A 15627-nucleotide genomic window follows, 5' to 3' on the forward strand; every position below is an offset into this window, starting at 1 on the left:
CAATGATGGTTAGAGAGGCATTCTGTCCTACCAGCCTAATCTCTTCACTCCAACCAGTTGTGCAAACATGCCTCTTAGAAATTAAAACCACTGGAATGGAATTGGAAAAGGTTAAAAACACACATCGTTTTCAGTATCTCATCATTCGTCCTTTAATAGTATACATTTTGTAGACGTATTTGTGTATACAGTACAGCCTCATTTACACAGCCCCCACCCACTCATCCACTTCACCAAAATTCCCTTTTAACCAGTGCCCCCCGAATAAATCACATACCTAGTTGATCACCATTTGTCCACATTTTTTGATATGTCTGCAATATTTTTAATTCATGTGGTCAAACTATGTATATGTATATGGTTTGTGTGTATTAATGTGTATATATAGCTTGGCCCAGACCTGCCTTCTGCCTGTTTTTACCCCCTAACTTTTCCAGGGGAGGGGACAATTTAGTCTCTGGCATTTACTTCACTTGAAAATATCTTATTATGCTATAGCAGTTTATAATCTATTCCTTAAAGAAAAGTTCTAAATGTAAAGATCAATCCTTAGAATCATTTAATTTTTCACCTTAATATATATTTTTTGCTTTCCAGCTACATCAAGTAAAATAAAAGGAAGGAAGATACTTTTCATCATCTGTTCACACATATAGATCACATTTTTCTCCAGATATGACAATTCAGTGAAATCAGTCAACCCAAAAAGGAGTGGGAAGGAGACAGAACTGTAAACCTGCTCTTTTCCAAGAAAGGGCAAGCTACACATCCTTCAGAGGGATAAGCGCTGGCAGTAATTCCCATATGTGTAAGGCATGCCTGAGAACCCATGGATGTCCATGAAGCACTGTGCCTTTCACAACTCTTATTTGGGAAGTCCAGGTCCCCTACCTCCTCAGTGAGCACCAGTGCATTAAAGGTGGTGGAGTCCTACCTTTGTGCTATATAGGCCCTTTCATCAAAAGATCTCATAGCTGGAAAATAAAATAAAGAAGAGAGATGGGGGACAATTTGAAAGTGAGGGAGCAGGTTCTAAGCAATCTTCAACTATAAACTGTGCATTACATTCAGAGTGAAAAATAAAGAATTTTTAATGACTGTTCTAAGTATTAATATGTAAAATATTGGTTCATGAAATCTAACATAACATAGGGCCAAATTCATTGCTAATTTAAGTGGGTGCATCTAATTTAAGTGAATAGAGCTGCACCCATTTATACTCACGTGGTATAGCAATATGCTATGGCTTTATCCTCCTGCTTTAAGTATTTTACAATATTTTACTAAGGGCTTGATTCTCAAAGGTGTTGAGCACCTATAAGTCCCTACAGTATCAGGGAAGTTGTCAGCAGGTATCTATTTACTTACCATACAAGTTTCGGTGTTTGGACCAAAATGTAACTTCAGTTATACCTGTGCAATCCCACTGAAATCAGCTCCCCTGGCTGAAATCAATGGGATTGCAAGGATTCAGCTGAGGTCAAAAAATGGCCCTTACATCATAACTCATAACATAAACATGGCAACAGTCTGACCTGCAGCCCAGACTTTGGTACAATGAAGTACTAACTACTTAAACTAAAAACTGTCATTTATTAGACATAAATTTTCCAAAAATACCCTCTCTAACCAGTTTTCTTCTATTGCTTGCTCACAACCAGTACCTGAAATATTAGGCTAGATTCATCCCTGGTGAAACTCAATTACCTTTAAAAATGTTACACACCAGGCATGTATTTGGCCTCTTCTCTACTTTATAGTCATTAATTTATGGATCTGATTTGTGGGAAATATTAGCTTATTAGTTCTGAGTCATCTGAGTTCCTAACAAGTGTGTTTTATCCTACAGAATGTTCCATATGCTGTAATTTGAGGACATAGAAAGTGGATCATAAGGCAAATGGCTTCTCCTCCAGCTGGTAATAAACCAAGCTTGTTTGTAGAATATTTGGGAGTTGGCTCTTGATTAAAATGTAGTGCCCTGCTCTCCTCCTTTCCCAGCATTGCTTTGAAGACATTTATTTAAGTCATACAGTTTTTCTTTGAATTCTGTATCAAAGGAGGACTTCTGTATCAAGGTTAAATATAACTTTAAGCAAACATGGTAAGGATTAGGGGCCCGATTCCACAACACTTAAATCAATAAGAGTTTTGACATTGACTTTAATGAGAGTAGGACCATATCCATGACAAACTAGTTTCATTTTAAGATTTAAAATAATGGATTTTAAAAATTAAAACTGAGCATGGCACTGTCTTTAATTTTATTATTATTCTTTAATGTGAATCTAGTTCTTCCAAAAGATGTCTAATTAACAGCCCTGGAGACTGAAATTGCCTGTGTATCTATAGAAAAAGCAGACAGGCAGCTCAAATTTCCCTAGTGCCCTGCCATGTGACTCAAGCCCAAGCCATAGTAAGAGATTAGTTTAGTTTCCAGATCAGTCCTGAAACTCTCCACTGAGTCTGCCAACAAAGCCAATTGATTCTAATTCTGATAGTCCTTTTGTGATGTGGTCACTTGCCCTCAGGGAACAGGACTCAGACCAACTGGTGATAACAGATTTTGGTTATTACTCTGATGGACTACATTTCAACTGGCAACTTAGATGTGAGCGGCTCCAACACACACACACTTTCTCTCTGTCTCTCCTGAAAATTAATTCTTTGTAATACAAAACTTGACAGGAGTTTAGAGATCCATCTTCATCAAATGATAAAGATCAAAGGGTGAATCCTGCTCCTACTTAAGTTAATGGGATCTTGTTCTTGACTTAAATTGTAGCTGGAATGGCCCAAAAGTGTAATTTTTCCCTGAATAAAATTTGATATGAACAAGGAAGGAGCCCTTAAAGCACTTATGGAAAATCTGATAGAATTTAATACAATAATAGCACTGATATCAATTTATATACACCTCTACCTTGATATAATGCTGCCCTTGGGAGCCAGAAAAATCTTACCGCATTATAGGTGAAACCGCGTTATATTGAACCTGCTTTGATCCACCGGAGTGTGCAGCCCTGCCCCCCCACCCGAGCACTGCTTTACCACGTTATATCCAAATACGTGTTATATCAGATCACGTTATATCGAGGTAGAGGTGTAACAAAACACACTTAGTTCTCTTAGAAGCCTGAAATTCCCTGAACTTTCCTGCATTGCAGTATGGGTCCTAAACTAGAAAAGTTTGATAATGAAACTACTGCAACAAGCATGAGACATATTGCAATAACTGGTTTTCATTAGAAGTTGAAATTTGAAGCAAACCAAATCTACGGGTTAAATTTGCTGATAGTAGCCGGTTACATGAAGCCCTATTCTTCTACAGATCTACCAATTCACCCAAAGAATAGGAATTGTCATTATAGACCAAGATCATGGAGCTGTATATAGATTTTTGACACACAATTGTGTGATTTTCTGTCAGCCAGTAGCATTAGGAAAAGATGTCCCAAAAATACTGAGGATCTGAGCCAAAAATACTCTTGAGTCCTATGCACACATGCACATGCACACTCACTATCAAATGCTTGTTTTCATGCTGTTGTGACGCAAAGATTCTGCGGCTTAAATTAAACGGAAATAGTGGAAGTGTTTATAAAGAGTAGAAAAATAAGAAATGAAGAAGACAAAGTTCATTTACATTTCTCTGTCTCCTGATCTGCATGGTAAATTGCAGGTATTCCAGATTTTATTTTTATTTTCCCATTTAATGCAGAGTGCCAACTTGTCTACTAAATATGCCTGCTACTAAACTAGGTGCTCTGAATAAAGTAGTAGATATTGTTGCTTCATGTCTTTTCATTTCTGTGATTGGGTGGGTGTGCACATGGAGTCTACATCCTCTACTTACCTGTGGTATAGGTACAGCATAGGTAGGAGTGGTGGATGCTTCCACACGCTACCCTGCAAGGAGTACCTCAGGTGCTGAGATGTTAATTAATCTCTATAGCTCATTCCACTGAAACTGACAACAGAGTTGCCCATTAACTCCTATTCTGATACTGCTTTTTGAGATGTGGACAATTTGGAACTGACTGGTCTGAGACCATTATACCTACTACCTTTAGAGCCATTAATATTATTAACAAGTAAGTATTAAAGGAAAAAGTTAAGCAGACTGCATTTAAATCTCCATTCTCCCCTTACAAGGGAATAGACTAAATATCCACTAGATATTTATACATTCTCATTATAGGAAATTCTGAGTTCAGAGTTTCGACTCCCAGATTTTCCTCTGAATGAATCAGTTGTGCGAAGTAGCTTTGCTACCCACTTGTACCATGGAGGGTAAAGAATTCCACCTGCAAAATTGCAGATCCCAAGACATGTGGGTCTGCTGGAATCAAGAGAGTTCTGTTTGGGGAAGGATTGTTCACAGGGGATGTTTGTTATTATATGGTGCAGTCCCATTGATTTCAGTGAGACTGCTCCCAGAAATAAGGGCTTTAGAAGAAGGCTCCACATTTTATATTTTTTTAAAAGTGACTTATGGGATTTATATCATTTATAACTAGTTGCCCATGTTTTCATAAGTCAATATAAAACCTGGAAAAATTAACACACGGGTGTACTATACATTTAAAAAAAACTTTAAAATCAGAATTTGAATGGACCAAAGTAAGTGCATGAAATCCATCTTCCACAGACTTTTCCTTGGTAAGAAATCATGTTTGCAATGTCTTAAATATATTAGTTTTATTAGCTGTATCAGGAGTTTCACTGAAGCAGTACAGACCAGTACATATTAACGTTTATAAAAGAAAATAGTGTGCACAGGCTGCATTCAAAGAAAACAACCAATTAATTAGACAGTTTAAACTAGGGCTGTAGAGTTCAGCAACTCTCCTGGCTGAAGCAAAAATCTAAAGTACAGAGGCGAACACATAAAACATGTCAACACTAATGTGTGATATACAAAGACCAAACACTGTGCAGAGACGTGCTGGAGTTTAACTGAATCATTTGTTAAATATCAGAGGGGTAGCCGTGTTAGTCTGGATCTGTAAAAGCAGAAAAGAGTCCTGTGGCACCTTATAGACTAACAGACATTTTGGAGCATGAGCTTTCGTGGGTGAATACCCACTTCGTCAGATGCATGTAGTGGAAATCTCCAGGGGCAGGTATATATATGCAAGCAAGAAGCAGGCTAGAGATAACGAGGTTAGTTCAATCAGGAGGATGAGACCCTCTTCTAGCAGCTGAGGTGTGAAAACCAAGGAGGAGAAACTGGTGTAGGATATGCAAGCCATTCACAGTCTTTGTTTAATCCTGAGCTGATGGTGTCAAATTTGCAGATGAACTGAAAGCATCACATTTTCTCTTTGGAGTCTGGTCTGAAGTTTTTGCCTGCAGGATGGCCACCTTAAGATGCTATTTGGTGTGGCCAGGAAGTTGAGTGTTCTCCTACAGCTTTTGTATATTGCCATTCCTAATATCTGATTTGTGGTCCATTATCTTTTCCGTAGAGACCGTCCAGTTTGGCCGATGTACATAGCAGAGGAGCATTGCTGGCATATTGTGGCGTTATTACATTGGTGAACCTGCAGGTGAATGAAACCGGTGATTTGTGTGCTGATTGGTTAGGTCTGTGATGGTGTTGCGGTGTAGATATGTGGCAGGAGTTGGCTCAGATTTGTTGCATGGATTTGTTCCCTGAGTTAGAGTTACTATGGTGCGGTTGTAGTTCTGGTGAGGCACTTGCTTCGGATGGCAGGTTCTCTAGTGGGCGAGGACTGCCTGCCACCAAAGCCTGTGAAGTGAGGGTCATTATCCAGGATGGGTTGTTAGATCCCTGATGATGCATTTGGAGGCGGTTTTAGCTGGGGATGTATGTATGGCCTAGTGGAGTCCTGTTGGTAGGGTTCTTTCTTGGCTTTGTCTGCAGTAGGAAGCTTCTGGACACGTCTGGCTCTGTTTGATCTGGTTCCTTATTTCCTCGTGCCGTATTGTAGTTTTGCGAATGCTTGGTTTGAGATTTTGTAGGTTTTTGTTCTGTGTCTGAGGAGGTACAAGCAGATGCGATTTGTAGCCTCAGGTGCGTTGGCTGTAACATGATTCATTGTGGTGTGCCCAGGGATTGGAAGGCCTGGAGGATGAAAGGTAGGCATAGTGTCAGTAGGTTTTCGTATAGGGGGTATGTGGTGTTAATTGACCATCACTTTATTTGCACCGTGGTCATTAGGAAGTGGACGATTGGCGTCCAGGGATTTTCCGTTCGGGATGTCTTCTCTGTTTTGTGGCCCTCCGCTGATTGACAGGGTTGAGTGGGCAGATTCAGAGGAATATTGTCTGTCGGGTACCGGATGGTGGTCTTTGGGTAGCAGATAGAAACCTGGTCAGGGCTCTAAGGGTATGTTGATTTTGTTTCGGAGTTAGTGTAGGAGTGTCCTGAGTAGATGCGTGATTTTCTAGGGTATATTCCTCAGTGGGATCTGCAGGAAGTGCCTGTAGAATTTGTTTATTGAAGAGTTGTGTCTTGGCAGCTCCCTTTTGGTAGTCAGACCTGTTCATGATGACAACAGCACCTCCTTTATCAGCCTCTTTGATTATAATGTCAGGGTGGTTTCTGAAGCTGTGGATGGCATTGTGTTCTGCGCGACTTAGGTTATGAGGCAAGTGATGTTGTTTTGCCACAATTTCTGCCTGTGCACGTCGGCGGAAGCACTCTATGTACAGGTCCAGACTGTCGTTTCGACCCTCAGGAGGAGTCCATGTGGAGTTTTTCTTCTTGTGCTGTTAGTGAGAGGGTAACTGTGTATCAGTGGGCTCTTTAGTGTTATCCTGAAAGTATTCTTTGAGTCGGAGATGGCGAAAGTAGGCTTCCAGATTGCCGCAGATCTGTATCATGTTAGTAGGGGTGGCAGGGCAGAAAGAGAGTCCTCGAGATAGGACAGACTTTTCTTCTGGGCTGAGTGTGTGGTTGGATAGATTGATGATATTGCTGGGTGGGTTAGGGGTACCACGGTTGTGGCCCCATGTGGCAGGTAAGAGTTTAGACAGCTTACAGTCCTTTTTCCTTTGTAAAGAGGTGAATGAGTAATGTAGATCTCCTGTCTCATTTTAGTGAAGTCCGTTTGTATGGAAGTTTGGTTATTTATGATAGTCTCCAGGTTGGAGAGCTCTTTTTTGATGTTTTCCTGTTTGCTGCATAGGATGCTGATCAGGTGATTCCTCGGTTTCTTTGATAGAGTATGGCATAATCTCTCACTGTGGTCTGTGTAGTATGTAGATAGCAGTGGATTTTTTTACCTTTAGTCCATTTGGTATGATGTCCATCCATTTGCATTTGGAAAGGAAGATGATATCTGTCTGTATTTGTGCAAGTTTCTTTATGAGGTTGTTGGATTTCCACTCCATATGGCTAAATGCAGTGCCTTGCATGGTGTCAAGTATCAGAGGGGTAGCCGTGTTAGTCTGGAATCATTTGTTGCCTGTGAATATCTAAATTTCTACAGTGGGCCTGCAACTTCAAAAAATTAAATTTAACTTAAGCTTAAACTGATATTTTGAAATATTATAGAGGGACTAATGATGCTTCCATAATTAAGGTCCAGTTTTGCTTTCAAAGCAGGAGTTCATTCTCCGTTATATATCAGTAACATGTAGTGTATCCTCCCTTGACTTACAGCACTGATTCTTTGAGTATATGTTTGATTTTTGTAAGAATTTACCAGAAAATGTGCTAAGTAGTTTAGAAGTGAAACTTAAATTACAATGGACATATTAAAAAAAATTGTGTGTGTGTCTTATCCTTTTTTGCATCTTTCTACCAGTTTATTCGTTACTCTTCATACTTTCCATATAGTTAAAACTCATTGAAAACTAGTGCATATGCAACATTTGAAGAAATGTCGAAAAGGGATCCTGACGGCTCCAGTCAGCACTGCTGAAGGGGCCATTAAAAGTCCAGTCGGCAGCACAGCAGTGCTAAGGCAGGTTTCCTGCCTGTCATTGCTCTGCACAGCTCCCAGAAACAGCAGCATGGCCCCCTCCAGCTCCTACACATAGGGGCAGCCAAGGGGCTCCACATACAGCCCCCACCTCAAGTGCCATATCTGCAGCTCAAACTGGCCAGGAACTGAGGCCAATGGGAGCTGCAGGGGCGGGCACCTGCAGACAGGGCAGCATACAGAGCCACCTAGCCATGCTTCTGTATAGAAGCCAGAGGGGGCATGTGACGCTACTTCTGGGAGCTGCTTGAGGTAAGCACCACCCAGAGCCTGCTCCCCTGATTCCCTCCCATGCCCCAACAACCTGGGACTGAAGCTATGCTGCCTTCTATGTCACAATGCAGGTTACTTTCTGTGTAACAATATTCTTCATTTAATATTTTCACTGCTAAATATATTTAATTGCAGATGGATGGTTCAGAATCAATTTTAATTATATCTCTAGCCCTCATAGTTATGAAGAAAACAATGAAAATACTGATGCAATGCAAAGAGACCAGCTCCATCCCCCCCACCACACCATGCAATCCCACAGTGTCCAGTGTCACCTCAAACTAACCCCTTTCTTACCTAACCCCCATTTTTCTGCTCCTCCTCTCCCTTCTAATGTTTCCACTAATTTCCTCTGTCTTCACACACCATCTCAACTCCAACCAATAATATCCCTGCTTTCCACATACAAATCATTGCCTCATGGGACTACTCAGATTCATAAGGTTGTCTGCATGTGTGTCTGCAAGACTGGAGTCTAAATAACCAAATTACTTCCTAAAAGGATCTGAAAAACACTAGAATCAGGGAGGGGAAAAATTCCTGAAGGGCCCATTTAAAAACCAATTAACAGATTTATTTGAATATACTCAGAAAATTCATTTACTACTCACAAAGCAATGGTATAAATAGGAGAAATCTAATCGAGAAATTTAGGCGATGTCTAGACTGTCCTGCGCTTCGAATTATGGGGGTGTGAATAGCATCTTGCTGCACTGTAATTCCCCTGTGTGAACGCTGCAGGCCCGGACAAAATGGCGCCTAGTTAACATTAACATAATCCTGTTTGAAAAGGATTATGGGGCAGTCTGAGCTGCAGGGCAGGGTAGAGAAGCCCTCGGTCCCTGCTTAAAGAGAATCTTAATGCAACTTAACTAAGGAACTTCTATGATGCCTCTATAATGAAGGGAGAATTATTCTAAGATATTTTTACCAGTGGCAATTGTACTGTAGTCCCCTTACAAAATGACATTAAAATGGACATATGAGGGACACCAGGGCCTCACATATACCAGCAGCAACTCCACACGCCAGTATGACGGCACAGCATAGAGTAGTACCTGAAAGGTAAGCTGGAACTAGGCAAGTCCTGCAGAATGATCAGAAAGGCAACTCAAAGTGCTTTTCATACCTAGCATTACATGATAGGTCTTCAGACAGAACAGCACTGGATTAAACGGAAGAATAGGAACATACCTGTGTGGTAGATCTGCCACTTACTATTTTTCTAGATTTGTTGAAATTCTATTTCTTAGTGGATGTACAGTAAGCAAATCATAGAAAAGTTCAAGTATCAATTTGGCATTCCAGAAAAAACAATCTGTGACAATGAGTCATTGTTGGCCACTTCTGAGTTCCAAGCTTTCCAGTTATAGAATGATTTCAAGTATATTACTTCCAGGCCCCACACCCCTACATATACGGGAATGGATTGGTAAAGAGAGCATTACAGATTGCAAAGAGAATTCTACAACAACAAGACCCAACATTAGCTCCCTTGATGTAGACAGCAGCCTCCATGTCAGCCACTAGTGTAAGCCCAGATGAGCTGCGTTATGTATCAACAGATCAGAATAATGCTGATAAGGTTAACAGTTCATTCTAAGTTGCTCTGAATAAAGGATGTGAGACTGAGAGATGCCAGTCTAAGAAGTCTCAGATAGTTGTCTTTAACCATTGCAATGTAAAGCTTATTCAAACAAACCCAATGACTCAGTCCTGATAAAATGGCACGAAAAATAAAATTAGAGAATTGCAGCAGTTCCCACTGGATTTAGGTGTATTATGAGCTCTTTCATGGATCAGACTGATCCAGATACTCAGTATAGAAGAAATAAGCAGCATCTTTAGGTTGTTTCAAACCCACTTGAATTGTCATGTGATCCTAGTATCAATCAATCTCATACCACAGTCTTGTGAAAGGAGACAGTCTGTTGGATAAGAGTCTTAAATCTATTGAACAGGCCTTTACACTTTAAGCTATAGACAAATAGTCAAAACACTTCTACAGACCAGATGATAAGCAGATCTGAGTAAGTGGTGAAGCAGATGGCTCAGCTGGCTCTATAATTTATTGTTAAATATTAATTCTTGCCTAGGAGTGTTTTTACAGAATAGAGATGGTTTATAGAAACAAAGAAATGTAGGACTGGAAGGGACCTCAGGAGGTCACCTAGTCCAGTCCCCTCCACTCATGGCAGGACTAAGTATTATCTAGACCATCCCTGACACGTATTTGTCTAACCTGCTCTTAAAAATCTCCAATGATGGAGATTCCACAACCTCCGTGGGCAATTTATTCTAGTGCTTAGCCACTCTGACAGTTAGGAAGTTTTTCCTAATGTTCAATCTAAACCACCCTTGCTGCAATTTAAGCCCATTGCTTCTTGTCCTATCCTCAGAGGTTAAGAAGAACAATTTTTCTCCATCCTCCTTGTAACAACCTTTTATGTACTTAAAAACTGGAATCATGTCCCCTCTCAGTCTTCTGTTTTCCAGACTAAAGAAACCCAATTTTTCAATCTTCTCTCACAGACCATGTTTACTAGACCTTTAATCATTTTTGTTGCTCTTCTCTGGACTTTCTCCAATTTGTCTACATCTTTCCTGAAATGCGGCACCCAGAACTGGGCACAACACTCCAGTTGAGGCCTAATCTATGCAGAGTAGAGTGGAAGAATTACTTCTTGTGTCTTGCTTCCAACACTCCTGCTAATACATCCCAGAATGACGTTTGGGTTTCTTGCAACAGTGTTATGCTGTTGACTCATACTTAGCCTGTGGTCCACTATGACCCCCCAGATCCCTTTCTGCAGTACTCTTTCCTAGGCAGTTATTTCCCATTTTGTTTCTCATCTTTTTCTCTGGCCTGTACACAGGCCACACACAAACTGGTCCTTATTTTTAAGTGGTCAGTGAAGGTGTTATTGTTGCATGGCCTTCCCTTGTTCCAGAATCCTTTAAGAATATATGGAGATATACTTATCTCATAGAACTGGAAGGGACCTTGAAAGGTCATCAAGTCCAGTCCCCTGCATTCAATAGCAGGTCAAGTACTGATTTTTGCCCCAGATCCCTAAACGGCCCCCTCAAGGATTGAACTCACAACTCTAGGTTTAGCAGGCCAATGTTGAAACCACTGAGCTATCCCTCCCCCCTCCACGATAAATGTACCCTCTTAAAAACACATCTCTAATACTCAGAAAGCCTTAACACTATTTCCAAAACAAGGATTGCAGCCATCTTAAAAGCTACATGTTTAGGAGAGATGATCCAAAATATAATTAACCTGTGATACTCGGTTTATTCAGCTGATGATTGGTCAAGCATAACCATATGTTTGTGCTCCTTGTACTGTCCCATCTGCACGGCCGGCACTTCCATTTAGGCAACCCAGGCGATTGCCTAGGGCACCAGGATTTAGGAGGGCGGCAGGCTGCTCCGGTGGACCTCCTGCAGGCATGCCTGCGGAGGGTCCACTGGTCCTGTGGCTCTGGTGAAGCATCCGCAGGGATGCCTGCAGCAGGTCCACCGGAGCCGCAGGACCGGCAAGCTGGCCCTGCGCCTAGGGCACCAAAAACCCTGGCACCGCTCCTGTCCATCTGCCCTCCTTGTTAGGAAATTAAAACTGAAAGGATACCAGAAGAACAATGCTGAGGAGTGACATAATGCCCTTGTTTCTTGGGTACTCATTTATACCTGTGCAAGATGGTGAAAAACATGGCTCTATCACAATGGTAGCACTCACTTGGCACAAGAGCAAATGATTACACGAAATACAAGGCAATGGAGATTTGGGCTCAAAGAATATGCATGCACTCATGGAGCACACAAACACACACAGAGAGCTATCTTATGAGTGTAACAGACCTGTCATCCTGTTCTTGTTATTTCTTTTGCTTGTGTGTTCAGGCTAATAATGGGAGAGGTTATTAACACTGTAGTACTGCAAGAGCTTTGCAGGCTCTCTTTTAAATAGTTCATACTTAGGTCATATTCCAAATCAAAACAGGGAAGATAAGTTTGGGGTGTCTTGATCTTGGAAGCAGCTATTAAGTCAATATTGTTGCCAGTAATTCTCCTGGCACCACTGAAATCATACATTTTGCATACATTCAATTAAATTAAAGAGTCTTTATCCCAAACAAGAAACAGCTCATTTTGTGAATAACTGACTAAGGTAAGTAAGAGAAATAGCTGACTACAGCAGACACTGTTAAAATAATAATTTTTCCAGTCAATGGGATTGTGTGTATAACCTACTTAACACAATATACTTTGGCTTCCAAGAAAAGACAAACAACTTTACATGGTAAGAAATCCCTTAAGCAAGCTAGTGATACAGAAAGCAAGCCCAGTGCTTTGCACTAAGCAGCAATGTGTGAATTTTCTATTCAACACAGCAACACTGGTCTATTTATTTGGTTTATGTGTATAATTAATAGTAAAATTATGCAGCTTTTTTAACATATAGTAGTTACTCTTTATGGGTCTGGGTCCTGAACAAAAATATTTCCTTTAGATTTTATTTGAATAATGCTTTCTTCAGGTGAACTCTGGTAAACGCCATAAAAATTATAAATCTGGAAACCTAGGAAGTATAGAAAAGGGAAGGAAATTACCTCAGTTTGGCATGAGGAACAATATTACTTTCTTTAAATAAAATGTATCCTCTGTCCTCACTAACCCCATATAGGCTAATTTAACATTTCATTGTATTCTGTCACTTAGCCTTGCCCATTGCCAGACACACAAGGCAGCTCATATTTTAGTGCCTGGAGTTACAAAGAGCCTATGTTTCCATTCACTATTTTTCACTTCCCTTGGAAAGTGTGGTAGACTGGCACCTTTTTTTTTTTCATCATAAACGCTCTTTGACTTAAGGGAAGAAAAATAGCACGTGTAATTAAATGTGTACAGTTGCAGGTAAATATATATGGCATTTCATAATATTTGTCACCACAGTACCTTATTTAACAGCCTAATCTGGTATATCTTAAATGTGCAACAATGAGCCCAACTTTAGAAAAGACTTGTGATCCAAAGCCTTACTGGTGACTGGTGACATGCTTCCAGGTAAATTCCAGTGAATGATGGGATCCAGTTAGTAAAGAATTAAAGGACAATTAATTAATACCAATTAACATGGTTTTATGGAAAATAGGTCTTGTCAAATGAATTTGAAATAATTTGTATGAGATTACAAATTTGGATGATAAAAGCTATTGTTTTGACACAATTTATTTGGAGTTCTACAAGGCAGAAAGCGAAAATGAGATTCAGGCTCCTAAATCAGTCAGGAGTTGCAACACTGGGTACAGTAATGTCTAAATTCCTTTAAAAATCTGGATGTAAGTGTCTACTTCCCCTTTGAAAATGATATTTAAGCTCCTAAATCAGTTAGGTGTTGCAACCTAACTAGGTGTTGCTGAGTACAGCAATGTCTAGATCCCTTTAAAAATCTGAGCCTTAGCCACTAAACATTTGGATTGGCATTATTAAGAATCAATGGAGAACATATTAAAAACTGGCTAATTGTTAGATCTCAAAATATAAATGTTAATGGGGAATCATTATCATCAAATGAAAGTTTTCGATGGGCTCTCACAGAGATCTGTTCTTGGCCCAATGCTTTTTAATATCTTTGCTCAATGAAATATTAATGATCTGGAACAAAACATAAAAATGGCTGGTAAGTTTGAAGATGAGACAATGATCAATGAAGTAGTAAATACTGATAATGACAGGTCAGTTACTATTATTACTGGGTGGTTTTTAAGCTGGTTTCATTGAAAAAAAAAACATGTTGTAATACAGCCAATGCATGCTCATGCATCTAGGAATAAATACAGTAGCTCATACAGACAGGGTGGGAGACTATGTCTTGGAAAACAATGATCCTGAAAAAGACCTAGGAGTCATCACAGATAATCAAATGAACATGAGCTCACAGTCCTGGTTCCACATTTTTAAAAGGTTGATGAAAATATGTTGAAATTGAAAACACTGAAAAGGGTTTAGAAAAGAGTCACAGGAATGATTTGAAGTCTGCAGAGCCTGACTTAAGTTCAACTAATTTAACTTATCCAAGACAAGGTTAAGAGCTGATTTGATCATGGTCTATAAGTACCTACCTACACATGAGGATACCAGACAGTGGACAGCTCCTTAATTGAGTAGATAGAGACATAACAAGATCAATCCAAATTCAAACTGGTAATGAAGTAATAATTTGTGTATTTCGTAGCTCTTATTTTTGACCAAGTCTTCATACCCCAACTCTGAGAGGAGGCAAGTATCAGTCCTCATATTTTGGAGTTAAGGTAGTGAGAAATTGCACAAGGTCAACTCAGGCAGAGCTGGGAAATTTTTCAAAAGCCAATAGGACTTAGGTTTCGAAGGGCTAGTTTCAAAAAGAGACTTAGGTACCCAACTGCCTCTTCAGGCACCTATGTCTGATATTTAGGTGCCACCTAACCCCACCCTTCCATAGGCAGTTAATTTTCCACTGGTGGCCATGAACAAAGTTGCTAGGTCCTGAGGCTGCCCCACAGCTAATAGACTGCTCAGAGCCCTCACTCACACCTAAACCTCAACTGGATTCTCAAACTAGACATTCCTTTGCTTATCTCCCTGTCAGGGCCCAATCTGGTAGGCATGCCCTGAGCATGCCTAACCCACACAAAAGATAGCCAATGATGAACAAGTCAGAAATGTTGGGGGCTGGCTGTGTCCCCTAGAATATCCAATATCCCAGTGGTTCAGGCACTCACCTGAGTTGTGGGAGACCCAGGTTTAAATCCCCACTCCATGTGATTTAGAATAGGGACTTGAACTGAGGTCTCCTATATTCCAGCTGAGTGCCCTAAGCATGAGGTTACTGAGTATTCTGGGGGGAAGATCTCTCAGGCTCTCCTGTTGAAGCTGCCCCACTTTATATAAATAATTAAATATTCATTGGAACAGGAACTCATTCGCCAATGAATGCTCCAACCATCATGTGATAGGGTCAATCTCTTGCTTTCTTTCTGTCTCAGTGAATATTTAATTATCTATACAAAGTGAAAAAAACTTCGAGAGACTTAGAGAGACCCACCCAAGAACACGCACAGCCTGATAGGGTATTTCCATGGGAGACCTGGGTTCATATCCCTGTTCCATATCAGACAGAGCAGGAACTTGAAAACAGGTCTCCCACATCTCAGATGAGTGTCCAAACTACTGTACTGTTGGTAATAATGGGGTAGGCAACCTTCTTTTTTCATGAGAAAGGGCTGACTTGGTGTAGGCACCTAACTCCAGCTGAGAATCACAAATGGAGATGGGCACCTCCCTCTGGCCTGTCAGAGAGGAACTGAAGTAACTTAGAGGATCTGGGCCCTACGGCTCATCCCTTTTCTCT

General features: G+C 40.5%; 1 long non-coding RNA gene across 1 annotated transcript in view; it reads right to left on the bottom strand.

The window, feature by feature from the left end:
* Window positions 1–217: 217 nt before the first annotated feature.
* The window catches only part of LOC142046657 (uncharacterized), a 121515-nt gene continuing 106105 nt past the window's right edge, over window positions 218–15627 (bottom strand). Inside the window, exon 3 of the long non-coding RNA XR_012655663.1 lies at window positions 218–974. This is a non-coding gene — a long non-coding RNA (uncharacterized LOC142046657). The remainder of the gene's footprint in view (window positions 975–15627) is intronic.

The sequence above is a fragment of the Chelonoidis abingdonii genome, chromosome 4 (assembly GCF_003597395.2).
Source record: "Chelonoidis abingdonii isolate Lonesome George chromosome 4, CheloAbing_2.0, whole genome shotgun sequence".
NCBI lineage: Eukaryota > Metazoa > Chordata > Testudines > Testudinidae > Chelonoidis > Chelonoidis abingdonii.